At 25.2% G+C, this 14,001-nt stretch overlaps 1 protein-coding gene and 1 long non-coding RNA gene across 5 annotated transcripts in view; one reads left to right on the top strand and one right to left on the bottom strand.

Moving 5' to 3' along the window:
• Positions 1 to 14,001, top strand: part of LOC107174181 (glutamate receptor ionotropic, NMDA 1-like) — a 166,112-nt gene that overhangs the window by 17,965 nt on the left and 134,146 nt on the right. The gene's annotated exons all lie outside the window — the stretch shown is intronic.
• On the bottom strand, positions 392 to 12,555 carry LOC149055402 (uncharacterized). The gene is made up of 2 exons (XR_016191842.1): positions 12,472 to 12,555; positions 392 to 763 (listed from the first exon to the last, which is right to left on the bottom strand). It is a non-coding gene; the product is annotated as an uncharacterized LOC149055402 (long non-coding RNA).

The raw sequence follows: 14,001 nt of genomic DNA, 5'->3' as shown, positions 1-14,001 counted from the left end.
GTTTTGTAGTTTTAAGTATAATTTGAATTAAAACAGTATAAGTTGTGAGTATTTAAGTAAAAAAAAATTTGTTGGATTAATGTTTTATTAAAAAGGTTGTTTTTATTATAATTAAAAATATGGGCATGACATAAATATAAATAAATATAACTAATTATATTATAACCATCGAGTTGCAAAATGTAAACAATAATCATATTGTACGAATATGTACAATAATTAATTAGTTACATTAGACAATTTTACTAACAGAAGAAAATTCACTTCTATGTTCAACATTAGGAATAGTTTATGGAAAAAAATTCTGCCCTAGTTTTTGGTTAAAATAATGATCTCCCTTTACTATTTTCTTAATAATTAAAAAAACTAAAAACTAAAAATTAAAAACATGTCAAATTCAGAAAATTATATTTGTTACTCGTTGAACTAGGTATGCAGTAATATTTATCAATCTAATAAAAATTATTAATATTTTTTTTATTAGAATAAGCCTCGGCAGCGAAGGCCACTGGCTGACGTTTGACAATTAACAATGACATAAGATTAGTTATTACAATGATTTTATTTGTACATTACATATTATGATTAATTTTTTATAATAAATTTTCGATTTGTATATTATCTTTGATGAAGCTTAGAGTATTTGTGATGGTTTCTATGTTCGGGCCTAGTGATTCGTAAAGATGTTCTGGGATGTTATGCTTATTTCTGGTGGCTTCAGTTTGTCTGCATTTGACAAAAATGTGTTTGATTGTTAGGGGGACTCCACATGATGCACAAAAAAAAAAATTATTAATTAGTAGCTACTTAAAATATATACGAGTATTTCATAAAATCATATTTTTTTTATTACAAAGCCAAACACTACTTTTTATATTCCAATCAAATTTAAAGTAATATTACGTATATATATTATATATTGTGTCGCGTGAGTGTAAATTAAATAAATTTAAAATGTCTTTTGATCCACTGATTTTGGCATGGTAAAAATACCAAAGACAAAGTATAATTAATATGGTTTTTTTCTAATTATTGGCTGGGTGTATCAACAACAAAATATTTCTTTATTATATGAAATGTTTAATTTATACAGTAATTAAAAATAAAGTATTATGTAGATACCTGCTTTATACAGCAGTGAAAAATCTCTCATGAAATAACTTTATATACATCAAAAGAACTTTATTAATTTTACAATAATTGTATGGAACTAGTATGACCTGAATGATTAGATCATTACTTTTCATAACACTTGACAAATTTAATATATTTTTTTTATTATTATTAAACTTTCGACATTTATCTAACGTCTTAATAAACTATATAAATCATCATTAATTTATTTTATTTTAATATACCTAGTTACAATAATATGCAAATTTTAATTGTCTAATATAATAGATGATATAATATTTTGACTAAAGGCACTGGAATGGGTTAGGTCACTAAAAACATTATAATAGTTGGTACCAATATAAAATTATAATATTTTCATTTTAATTATTGTTCTAATATTAATTTTAAAAAACGTATTATATTTTAAAATAGAAAATAGTTTTCATTAAATAATTAAAAATTATTTTATTTCACTTTGGTCCACATAAAATATGAAATAGCATATTATTATAGTACAGTGAAACCTCTAATTACCAAATACTCTCAGACGCTGTAATTTTGTTTGTTATTTACAGGTGACCGCTATTCAGTGGGGGGAGGGAGGGGGTGGTAAATTCTCGAAAATAACTAGAAGAAATTAATAACTACATATTTACAACATTTATTATTTATATAATATTTATAATTAATGATATTATTTTATATTTTAATGCAAATATTAATTGTATATATTATAATTATTTTTAATTATGATGTTTTTAATGTTATTATATGTATGTAAAAATTAGTGAAATATAAATAAAAATAATTATATTATATAAAATTAACATTTATCGAAAAGATCAGTTGTTTTAGCTTGTTTAAGACCTTAATGCATAAGATCTATTTACAATAAAAAACAATAAGTAATAAGGGTAACATAGATAATATACAAACATAAATAACGTATAGAGGAGACCGTTCATTAGCAGAACTTTATAGACATTTTTTTTTCCTTATTTTAGGATCTCTAGACTGGTTTCTTTTTAATTGACGATGAATTTATGGTAATGTAAGAGAGGATATATTTTGAAAAAAGGGGTTTATGTGATTTGTTAATTTTGAATGAAAACTTTTGTGGTAGCTTTTTTCAAGCTCGTTTACTGATTGTATTTTTAGGTAATTATGGAGGGCTGCATTTACTGTCTAAGTAGATGGAGGCAGGAGTTAAGTTGTTTTCGTTTTTGTTTGGTGTGGTTTGACCAGGTACTTGGTTGACTGGTGACTTCACCAAATAGAGATAAGGGGGTTTTTGATTGATTATGAAGAACATTAGTTGTGTTCCGAGCTAAAAAAACGCAGTCACTTAATTCTTCTTTGATAAATTCGATTGAAGAAGAGGGGTGAAGATTTCTTACTACACGGTAAGGTTTGTCCTCATGGATTTGATATGTATAAGCTGACATTTTTTTTCTTTGAGGTATCTAACTACCGTTCTACACGAGTTTGGGTTTAACTTAACAAGTTTTAGGTTGTTTGACGTAGTTTTGCATGATAATTCCACGGGTGGAGTATGGAGGCTTTTAATTGCTTCGCAGAATTATTGATAATTATTTATAATTGATTTAATAAATATGGGTGGAGGTGCTTTATTGATAATGATATTATCGTTTTCTATTTATGTATCAATATTGTTTGAATTGTTTGTGTGATCTTCGATGCTTAAAGAACTGTAAAGATTTGGAGTAGAAAATATATTTTGATTGTTCGAAATTTTTGGATTTGGTGACGTTCCTTGGAGAGTTTAAACGCTTAGTAGGTGAGTGATAAATTGCCAATTAGCATTTTCGTCGCAGTCACCATGGTTTGAATCTATGCCGGTATCTATTGATAATTTTTTTTTTTTATAATTTTAACTGTAGGCACTATAGCATTAGTATAATGGCCAGTATCTAATCTGTTAGGACAAAGTTCGTCTTTATATTTGATTGCATCTGTTTTGTCCGATGACGGGTTATTTCCGGAATTTGTAAAAGGCATTATATAACGTTTTACTTACGATATGCTTGTTTCCCCTGTGAAGGGGAAGTCCCTGGAAAGGGGAAGTGCGTAGTTATAATTATAAGAACAACAATTTTTTTCGGAATCGACACGTTTAAAATGGAATTTAAACTTCACTGTTTTAGAGTAGATGATATAATAGTATACGGAGTGAAAATTACGCGTGCACATATTATAAGTGCGGAACACTGAATATAAATTATTAAAATAAATATATTTAACTAACTTTAGTAAAAAAAATCTGTATATTAATTAATCTTATTTATTTCATTGATTTACCTTTCAGATAAAGTACCTAATATAAATAAAACATTAGCATTTTGTGAAAAGACTTGACTATACTATCCTTTACATAATCACATCTATACCTCATTATGGCAACAAAAAGGTTAGAACATATACCTACGACACAATGACACTGAACTATCTTGATTAACAAGAAGGGATTGTGTTTAGTGTTAACTTATAATTCGAATTAATTGAAATACAGTAAAACTAATAATAGTGCCATTGATCAAATAAATGTATAGTCAATAACAGCGAGCATTATCATTATTAGTTTTGAAACTAAAAACGTGATTTAAGTTTAAGTTTTTTACATTATTAAAATTTTTGTTTTTTGAACCAAGTGGGTTTTATAAGCATTTTTCAGCGAAAAAAATGTTTATAAATGTTTTTATATTGATTCTTATTTATTTTATAAGTTAAAGTATTATAGGAAAAGTTTCGTGGATTCTATTACTAATTATTATTATTATTTATTTTTGGCAGATTAATTACAAATGAAAAAAAAAACATGTTTAGTATTCATATAATATATTAAAATATGTATTTGATTTTTTTTTTTTCTTTATTTGTAATACACAATCTGTACACAATCGGCACAATAATAGTATGAGCTAAGACAATAAAAAACATGAAATTATGAGCTAAGAAGCCACCCACCGATGACACTTATGTAATTTTAGTATATGTACTGCCGAAGCAAGTACGTATTTGATTTAAATTGTAATTTATTATATGAATTTAATTTGAATTTAAAACTTTAACACCAAAGTCAATTGGAACTTTTAATCCTTAGAACATATAGTTAACTAATTCAAAAACTACACGTACGAATTTTGATCCAGATACATCAAATTTTTTAGGAAAATTATCCACCGAAATTTACAGTTACAATAATTTTTATTTCTGAAAAACAGAAGTTTGTATTTCCCATAGGATACTCTTAAAGTAGTACAACAAATCTCAAGAATTTGAAAAAATTGTCTTTATTGATTAGAAATTATAAAATAAGATTTTAAATAGTTGCATTATTGAAGAAAAAAAGGGGGGGTGACAAATGAGCATGATGCTTGGTGAACATAATGTGTCTGAACAAAACGCTGATGCAATAATAATAATAATATTATGTATCAATCGATCCACAAAATTTATCAACCTTAATGTTTTAATTTGACAATACGATCATTACCGCGAAAGTAAACATAACAACTCTATTAGATATAAGTACCTACCTAATAGAGTTGTTGGTATTTATTATTCATGTTTTGATACAGTAACTACCCCTAAGAATCTGTGGTACAATAAGTCATGTCCATGTCCACAAACGAAAAATTACGCTAACTACACCGCTTAATGTTATATATAAATAGGTTCTCTGTATAATCCAATTGTATTTTACTATAGAATTTAGGATTAAAATACTGTATATTGTGTTAATGTACAACAAAAAATACAAATTAAAACTACACGTATATAGTTGAAACTGAAGGAATTTATTTTATGAAGAGATTTCGTCAACAGTTTATTTTTAAATTTTTAAGGCAAGCATATAACTTCCAGTTTCTTATGATTTGTTTCAATACAAAATAAATATTAAAAGCAATTTTATAAAATACCAAAAGCATGAGTAAACAAGTTTATTACTCTCGAAATATAAACCTTCAAGGGATTGTCAGAAATATTGCGGTAGATGACAACCAATTGTTTTTCTTGCCAACCAACGATGTAATTAACTTTTGACAGTTATCAAACGTTTTTGAAATCTAAAATTATGGGTATCGATTATCATTACTTCTCACCAATTAACATTAATATTGGCATATATTATTTATTAGGCAGTATAAAAAGTTCAAACTAATATATTATTATATGTTTGAAATGTAATTTTAACGCTTGTGTAGTTAATAAAATTGAATGGATTTTATTGTTTTTTTCCCTATCGTAAACCTTATACTAAGATAAATAAATGATTTTAAAATTGTTTATAGTAGCCTACACCAAGTTCCAACCCACTTAAAATTTAAAAATAATTATGTTTAGAATGATTTTTTTTTAATGTGTACCAATTGTATTATTGATTATTAAACAATTTTCTATATCTACTATTATACCCAATTACTCGCTGTAACCTTTCTTATTTTTTTTTTACCTTTGCTCAAATATAATTTTGTTGTTAAATTTATACATTCAAACATTTATTTTGTATTTTAAGTTACTTGTTTTTTTTCTTTGACTTGTCGTGGAAATTATAACATTACAGTAATAATAATAAAAATACTAAACAAATCATATTGCTTTGAAAAAAAAAATATCTAAAATTAGAAATGTTTAAACAATTATTTTACCTTTATATATGAAAAGGTTTTTTATTAGTTTAACCATGTAACTATTGTGTGATAAATATAATAAATATAATAACTATTTACTACAATTTATTTTATACATTTACTGAATAATTACAACCGATTATAAAGCAAGCGATAAAATTTTGATACGACATATTACACAGTTATAAATTTCTGGTCTTTGGCCAGGCGTTTTATATTTATTTTCCATTATTGTCAGCTGTTTTTAAATGTGGTTGGAGGAATTGAACAAATTAACATCGTGGAAGAGAATTTAAAAAGTTAGCAGTATGACTTTAATAAATATAGAATGTTGATGCTTAGCAAAATAGGAAATATTTTTTTTTCTTTATGTAATTAATGTATTAAATTCATTAAACATTTTATGTAAATATATTATATGAATATATAATATGTTACATTCCAAATGATAAATTCGCTTTTTTTTTAAATTTTATTAATTAAAAAAAAAGACCATTTCACGAACAATATAATGTTAAAATCATCAATTGTGCAACGGCTACTTTTTTTTTTTATTGAATTTTAATGTTCAATCTAATAAATTGCATTACATTTTAACTTTTTATTTAAATAGTAAATAGGGCTACAGTTAACCACGAAACAGTTTAGAAAAATAATGCATAAAAAATACATTTCATTGTTAAATATGTTATAGCTTACACATTTTGCTGTTGGCGATATCAGATGATAGAAACATTAAAGTTAATGTTCTGTAATAACATTCATATAAATTGAAATTACCTTATGAATAACAGAAGTCAAATCATAAGGTGCAAATGCATTATCAAGAGTTGAATAATGTAATATAATTTATTTTATATTTATGTTAAGGAAGTTTTATAATATTATATTACACACAATATTACGTATGTTATTAATTTCTAGCATAGATAGATAGTTAAAACTTTTAAATTATGTTTTATTTTTACTACGATGAAAAATTTAAAATTTAATAAAATCTAAAGTATAGCTTAAAATAATAATTAAAACAAAGAGAATGATTCATTGTAGTGTTACATTGTAGTATACAGTGAGAAAAAGAAGCGGCCGAGGGTTTTAGGTATCTACCCATTTAATTGCTGTCTTTCTTTGTGATTTTATAAAATCATTATACAAATAATACACAAAAATAGTTCAGTGTACATATCGTTAGTGTCATTGTGTTGTAAATTATTTTTTTTAGAGCGCAGTATGCCCTTAGAATGATCTCAAGGTTTTTTGATGAATTGGTCTTTTTTTGGAATTGAGGATCACTGGTAGATTAATGATGTCCTAAATTTCAAGAGTTTCAAGTTTTTACAACTGTGTTTGTGAAATTTTTGCTGTTTGTGGACTGAACAGATCTGACGCATTTAGTTGTTGAGGTTAGTAAATATTAGTTAGTTGTAGTCGGTTGTTAGCTGTATTCCATGCCAATCATATACTATTGTAGTATAATTGTATAGGTAACAATTTTATCGATTTGTGTTGATGTTTTTAATGCGACCGGGGCATAATAATAATAATTGTTTTTAATAATAAAATTAGTCAACTTCATTTGTTTGTTCTGCGTATTGCATAAATATTATATAGATATAATTATAAATTATACAATTAAAAAAAAAAAAAAAAACAATGATCTACTTGGAAATATTTTGATACTTATTTCATTGTCAATATTGAATTTGCTTTTTTATATTATTCTTGTTAAAATTATAAGAAGTTAGTGATCAAAACTAACAAAAAAAAAAACGAATTGTAAAGTTTGTTGTTTCAGGTCAATGGTTACTCGGGTAGTCCATAAAAAAAAATATAATAATATTAATATTCTGATTTTTATTTTTGGTTTATAAAAAATAAATTATCTCACGTTTTAAAAATATTAACGTCTGAACATTAAAATTCTGATTGATATTTACTAAATTTAAAAACCCAAACTATTTAACATATTTTTTTTAATTGCTAGGGTTATTTCAAGAAGTCAGAAAAATTATTGCTTAATGCCGAAGGATTACAGTTTTTATTTGTGAGAACCTGTAAAAGAGTAAAATTCCAATTTATTTAAATTTTCTCATTCTTATGGGCATGGCTTGTTGTAAGTTCTACAATTGTATGAATTTGGGTACATTTGTAGGTAAGGTCAGTTAAAAATCCATGCAAGGTTGTTAATCACTAAACTACATCTATTTTAGTATTAATTTTTAATTATAATGTACTATTAAAAAATAGAAAAAATATATGGCACTTATAAGGCTATAAGCACAATGATTTTTAAAATGTTTTAATTTCTCTCAAATTTTATAAAAAAAAGTCTTATAAATCGATTGCAACAATAACTTAAAACATTACATATTATATTTTAAATAGTAGTTTTGTATAAAAACATTGATTAAAAGTTCTCAAAACTTCCGAGTTTTATGTTTATTATCCTCTATGCTATTCTCAATAACATGTAAAGAACCACATTCATAAGGGGGGCTGTTTCTTTTGTGTTAATATTTACTTTATGCATCATAATGACTTCCACTCTAAAATTGCTTACTTAAGTGATTATGTCTCGATTGACAACCATTCACCATTAACTCAATGCTTGAACTTTGTTCATTATTTTAAATTATCAAGTGACTTTATGCGCTTCCTAAGAAAATCTTAGAGTTGGCTTAGTGTTCAATGTAAAGCACTAAAATTGTGCATAAATTATTCTTTTAACTAAAAATAAATTCTTTTATTCCCTTCATGTAGTGGTTGCTTGTGTATAATAATACAATAAATCATTTACATCTTAATTCTTTAATTATTTCTTTTAAGTTTAAATGATAAGCTTTATTAACTGAAAAAAAATATTAAATTATGCAGTCAAGTATTTTTATTTATCTTCCAGTGGTTAAAAATATACCATGTAATTGAAAACAATTTTGATGATATAAATGTACTTTTCATAAGCAAGTAGATTTGAGTCAGTTAACTGTCAGTCAATATATAATAGATGATATTGGATGAAAACGTTCAATTTAATTTCAAAAAATTTCCTTTGAGGATTTTGTTAGAAATACTGAAAAAAATTAATTTAAAACGATATACATAGTTGGAATAATGATGTATATTTTTAACTTGGTACTTTTTGGGACAGTAAAGATTTTTTAAAAGTGCTGAAAAAACTATTGAAAAAAAAAACTTTTCTAAGTTTAAATAAATAAATAATTAAATCAATATTTTTTATGCATCTATATTTAAAATTTAATATAATTTACTACATTTCATTAAATATAAATAAACGCAAGCTGATAATTTTATCTTTAACCATTTTTTGTAAACATACATTTATGTTCTTTTGAAATTATTATGTTTATAACAAATGTTTTAGTTATTGATTTGAATATAATTCGTTATTTCGGTTTAAAGCCGCAGACGGTATTCACCAACAATTCAATTTATTTGAATATAAGTATCCTTTTAGAAATGATTAAACGAATGACTTTTATTTTCATGATATTATTTATAGTACAATATCTCAGGAGCTTTAATTTTTATTATTAAACAGCACAATGTATTATTATTATTCACATACATTTAATTTTGTGTGTGGGATTGTCGTCTGTTCGAGTGATCATTTTTGACAAGTATTGTATTTTTGGATTACACATTTTTAATGAGCAAACTACTATACTGTGCAAACTATATGTTGTAGTATTAATTTAATATTCCATTGGTACAAAGGTCCACCTACCTATAAAGGTACAACTGTAATATTTAATTTAACTACTAATACTATTTACAAAACCATAGATCGTATTTTCACACTTTTCATTAGTTTCTGACTTCTGTATTAAATGTAAAACACCATTAACCGAACAGTTGAATATAATACTGTATTATATTTTATTTTGTATAAGGTAATAGTAATAGGTATTATGTATATTGTGCGGGGTCAAATTTATAAATGATTCCTATTCGAAATTGTTATACATAACTTAACGACGAAAAAAATTAAATGTATAAAAGAGTAATTAAAAACAATAATGATTTAGAATTTTGGGGCAAAATATAGTAAACGGGTGTCCAATAGTTTTCTTAAACGATGATACCTTATGATCTCAGTCACAAATCAAAAACTAATGGCCACGATATCTCGCACAACACTCTCTATTTCACCCTAACATGAAACTTACACGTTTCAGTGTTTCACCAATTATTTTTGACATAAACCTTGAATTCTGTTTTACAGTTTTTAAGAACCAAATAGATTTGGTTAAACAATAGTGCCTTGTTTGGAAAAGATAAGGAATTTAAATTGACAACGCAATCGTTTTATTTTATTGTTTAGTTATAATAATATGGTAAATCAATCAAATGGCGGAACCTAAGTTAATATGATTAAAAAATGGTTATACATATATATAATATAATAAATGTAGGTTGGTCTTATACATATATAGCGTATTTAATTATGTAGTTTATTATATCATTATACCTTTATAATACCTTTAGGAAAGAATATTAATATTAATTTAAGTTATTATAAGATGAAGAGTTTGGTTCAACATATAACTGATTTAGATTTATTATTAGTAAATTATTAAAGCTGCAAGTTAATACTTATTTCGAAATTTTCTTTTTTTTCGAGCCATTAATAATACATGGAAATACAACTGTTGACATAACATTTCAAATGAACGAATCTTTCCTCTCGTTTTCTTTTGCTAAAATATTAATAGGTGATAACCATATTATAGTGTTTCTTTATACCTATTTAATAGTTGTATACAACAGAGTAAGTATATTTTGAAGGTATACTTAAAAATGCATGGAACATTACTCTTTAAAATCAGAAATCAGATTTTACAAGTAGGTACACCGATTAAAGGCTTTTAGTTATACATTTTATTAAAACCATTGGTGGTACTTAATTAATTGAATTAAAATTATAATATAAAAAAAGATTGTATTTTAGTAGGCATCTAACATTAAGGTAACATCGCATAATATGTACAAAAATTCCTACCTACCTAAATAAAACGAATAAAATACCTGTTTTAGAACCGTTAACATTTTTTTTTTTTATTCAAAAATAAGACTAATTGAGAACCTTCAACCATGAATATTGTGTAGTATACATTTTTATGTTTTGGTATAATGTTGAAAAATTATTGAATTTAGAAAAATATTGAGACGTTAGACATGCACGATTTGTCTAGTTGATCGTGGTAAATAGTAGATTATGTTTTATTTTAATCATTATTTAAAGCAATGGAAAATCGTTGTATTCGAAAAATAATTTATAAAGAAACTAAGTTTCTAGCTAACCTCCATGAGTATTATTGTTATGCATTTTCAAATTATGAGTACACTTAAAGTTTGACAATTGCAGTAAAGAGGAAAGAGTTTATTAGCTTATTATAACTTATATAACTTATAAGAATAATAAAACATGTTGTAAAACATAAATTAATGATCATAGTAATTAATAATTACTAACTATTAATATTCTTTTAAGTTTAATAGTCTTTTAACTTACAATTTAACAATATCTAGGTCACAAATTAATTTAATTTTTAAATATATACATATATACACCCTAAAATTAAAGTTCTGTGATATAATATTATTATTAATAATATTTTAATTAATATTACCCAATAACACGATGCTCTGTTTTACTTAATAATGATATTACAGTATTATTTTGTAGGTATAGATCTAATAGTGTTATATCAATACAGCGGTGCCTTATGATCCATCCATCACTAACTTTCAAGTAAGGTATTTTTTAGGAACATCTATAGTAAAATTGTGTATATACCCTTCTCCTTTTTACCAAAAACATATAGTTCTGGATCTTATATAATATGCAGAAAAAAATTTTTATGTGCATATTTTTTTTAGTGAACATTAAACGTATTGTATTACAGTTTTAATAAAGTAATAATTATACATAATAATAGTAATATTTTACTATCTATTAATTATATAGTAAGTACTTATGTTAATTGTATGAAGGTGATATTATATGTAACCTACATGTTATACGCAAAAAATTAATTGACTGAATAAAGTGTCAAAGTTGTATAATATGTAATATATATGAACAGAGCCGTGCCGTTAAGATTTGGCGCCCAGGGCAAAATTAAAAATATTCACCCTCTTAAAGTTTAAAAAACTATAAAAAAAAAGTTTGGCGCGCTTTTAAACGATGCGCTCGGGGCGTATGCCCCTAAGGCTCCTCCACGGCACAGCTAGATATGTGAAAAAATATTTAATAGTTTTTTTTATTTTTTTTTTGTTATACAATAAATTGAATGGTTTATGTTAGCACGTTACGTATAGGTACAGGTATTAGAACAATATTAATTTGACAGATTTTTATTATGTTAAACGTAACATTACAATATATGTAATATTATTAATTATAGTTATAATGCTTTGAGCGTAAAACAAAAAAAAAAAAATTCATGAAAAAAATTATTTCATTAATATATTTTCAATTATATTATTATTAAATTTTTTAATTGATTTTTACCTCGTTAGTGTGAAAAAATTACTTTCAACAAATCTAAAATAATGATGGGATAAAGGAATTTACTTCAGACAATTTATATTTTCTTAAAACAGTTAAGAAACCATTTTTGGGTTTATATTTAACATTAAAACAAATATATATATATATATATATATTATTTATACATACATTCATGAAATTCTTGAATCCTGGTGACGGCATTGTACGTTTAAGTTGAAGGATCTTAATTCGCGAAACACACAGGAATACACAAGAATTCTAAAAATAGTAAAAAATGTCTTAAATGAAATGTTATAAGATATCATTATTTTTATAAAAACGTTTTGATTTCTATATACATAAAACTATACACGGGATAATTTTATTTTACAGAAAGCTCAGTAGCATCAAAAGCATAATTTCATAATTTTATTTTTATGATCAATACTTTTTCTCGCTAGTTGTTCTATATTCTATTACATTACTTACATGAAAGGTTAGTTTCAGTAGGTTACATATCGTAAACAGTCGATATACGACTACCCGCGGTACAACGTACGTTGGTCTGCATACCACGATTTATTAAATTATTGAATGTGACCGCATTGATGGATTCCATCTATCGTTAACGTTATGACGATAATATTGTTAATGCTACTCTCCGGTACGGTATATATTATATAGCAAGTAGGTATGTAAATATGATCGTTTGAAATGGAAACCGATAATTTTTGGCAGTCGTTATGGTGGATAGTGCCACGGCGGATAAATGTATATCGTACTCAATGAATCCCAAGCGCGTTAATCTCGACAATGAATTGTATACTATGATCAGGTATTAACAGAAATTTGAAGAATATTCAACGTCACTCTTGAACTCCAAATTTTCATCATAAATATATTACTGATAATTTTAAGTCATAATATCTAAGCTAATATAGTACCTTATTGGATTAATGTTTATATTGTTATTAATATGGAGTTCATTTGCGTTCATGTAGAATAGTATAATAGGTACTAGGTCGGTACCTACCGATTGATATAATAATTATAAACCTTAAGTATTTGGGTCTTTAGACGAATGCAATATGATTTATTCTTCACGGTTATTGTAATTATTTGCTAAATTGTGGTTGTCACGTTTAAAATATTTCAGTAGGAATCTACGCGCAATGATACATTAAGCTGGAAAACCAAAATCGAGCCATTCGTGAGCGTTTCTGTAAATGAGTGAAGTCACTAGAAGCGTGGCTGTTGCCTTGCACAATACAATTATTTCAAATACAATTAGAATATTTCATTACCTCTGTAAGTGTGATCAAGCGCCATTAATTATGGTATAATATAATAATATGTAATATTATATTTTATGCCAATATCGCGGTAGCCATTTATCGTAGTAAAGTTCTTTGAATTTTTTTTCTTCCATTAATACCAACTAAAAGTATAACTAAAACCTAGATCACTAAAACACCGTCACTGGAAATTCTTTTGACTTCACCTTTGGCATGGAAAACATTGTTAAATTTTTTTCATACATTAAACCATACACATCGGTATAAACTTTTGTTCATAATAATATATAATATAACGTTCAAATGGTTGATATTTAGCCAGTTTTTTTTTGTTCAATTGCCAAATGTGCAATACACCTGAATTTACAATATATTTTATCCGGTATAGTTTTCAGTGAAAACCATGGCTGTTTGTTAATTTACA

Source organism: Diuraphis noxia, unplaced genomic scaffold (assembly GCF_037042655.1).
Source record: "Diuraphis noxia isolate RWA-SAM2 unplaced genomic scaffold, SU_Dnox_SAM2 contig0005, whole genome shotgun sequence".
In the NCBI taxonomy this organism is placed as follows: domain Eukaryota; kingdom Metazoa; phylum Arthropoda; class Insecta; order Hemiptera; family Aphididae; genus Diuraphis; species Diuraphis noxia.
This window is presented reverse-complemented; position numbering and strand designations above follow the sequence as displayed.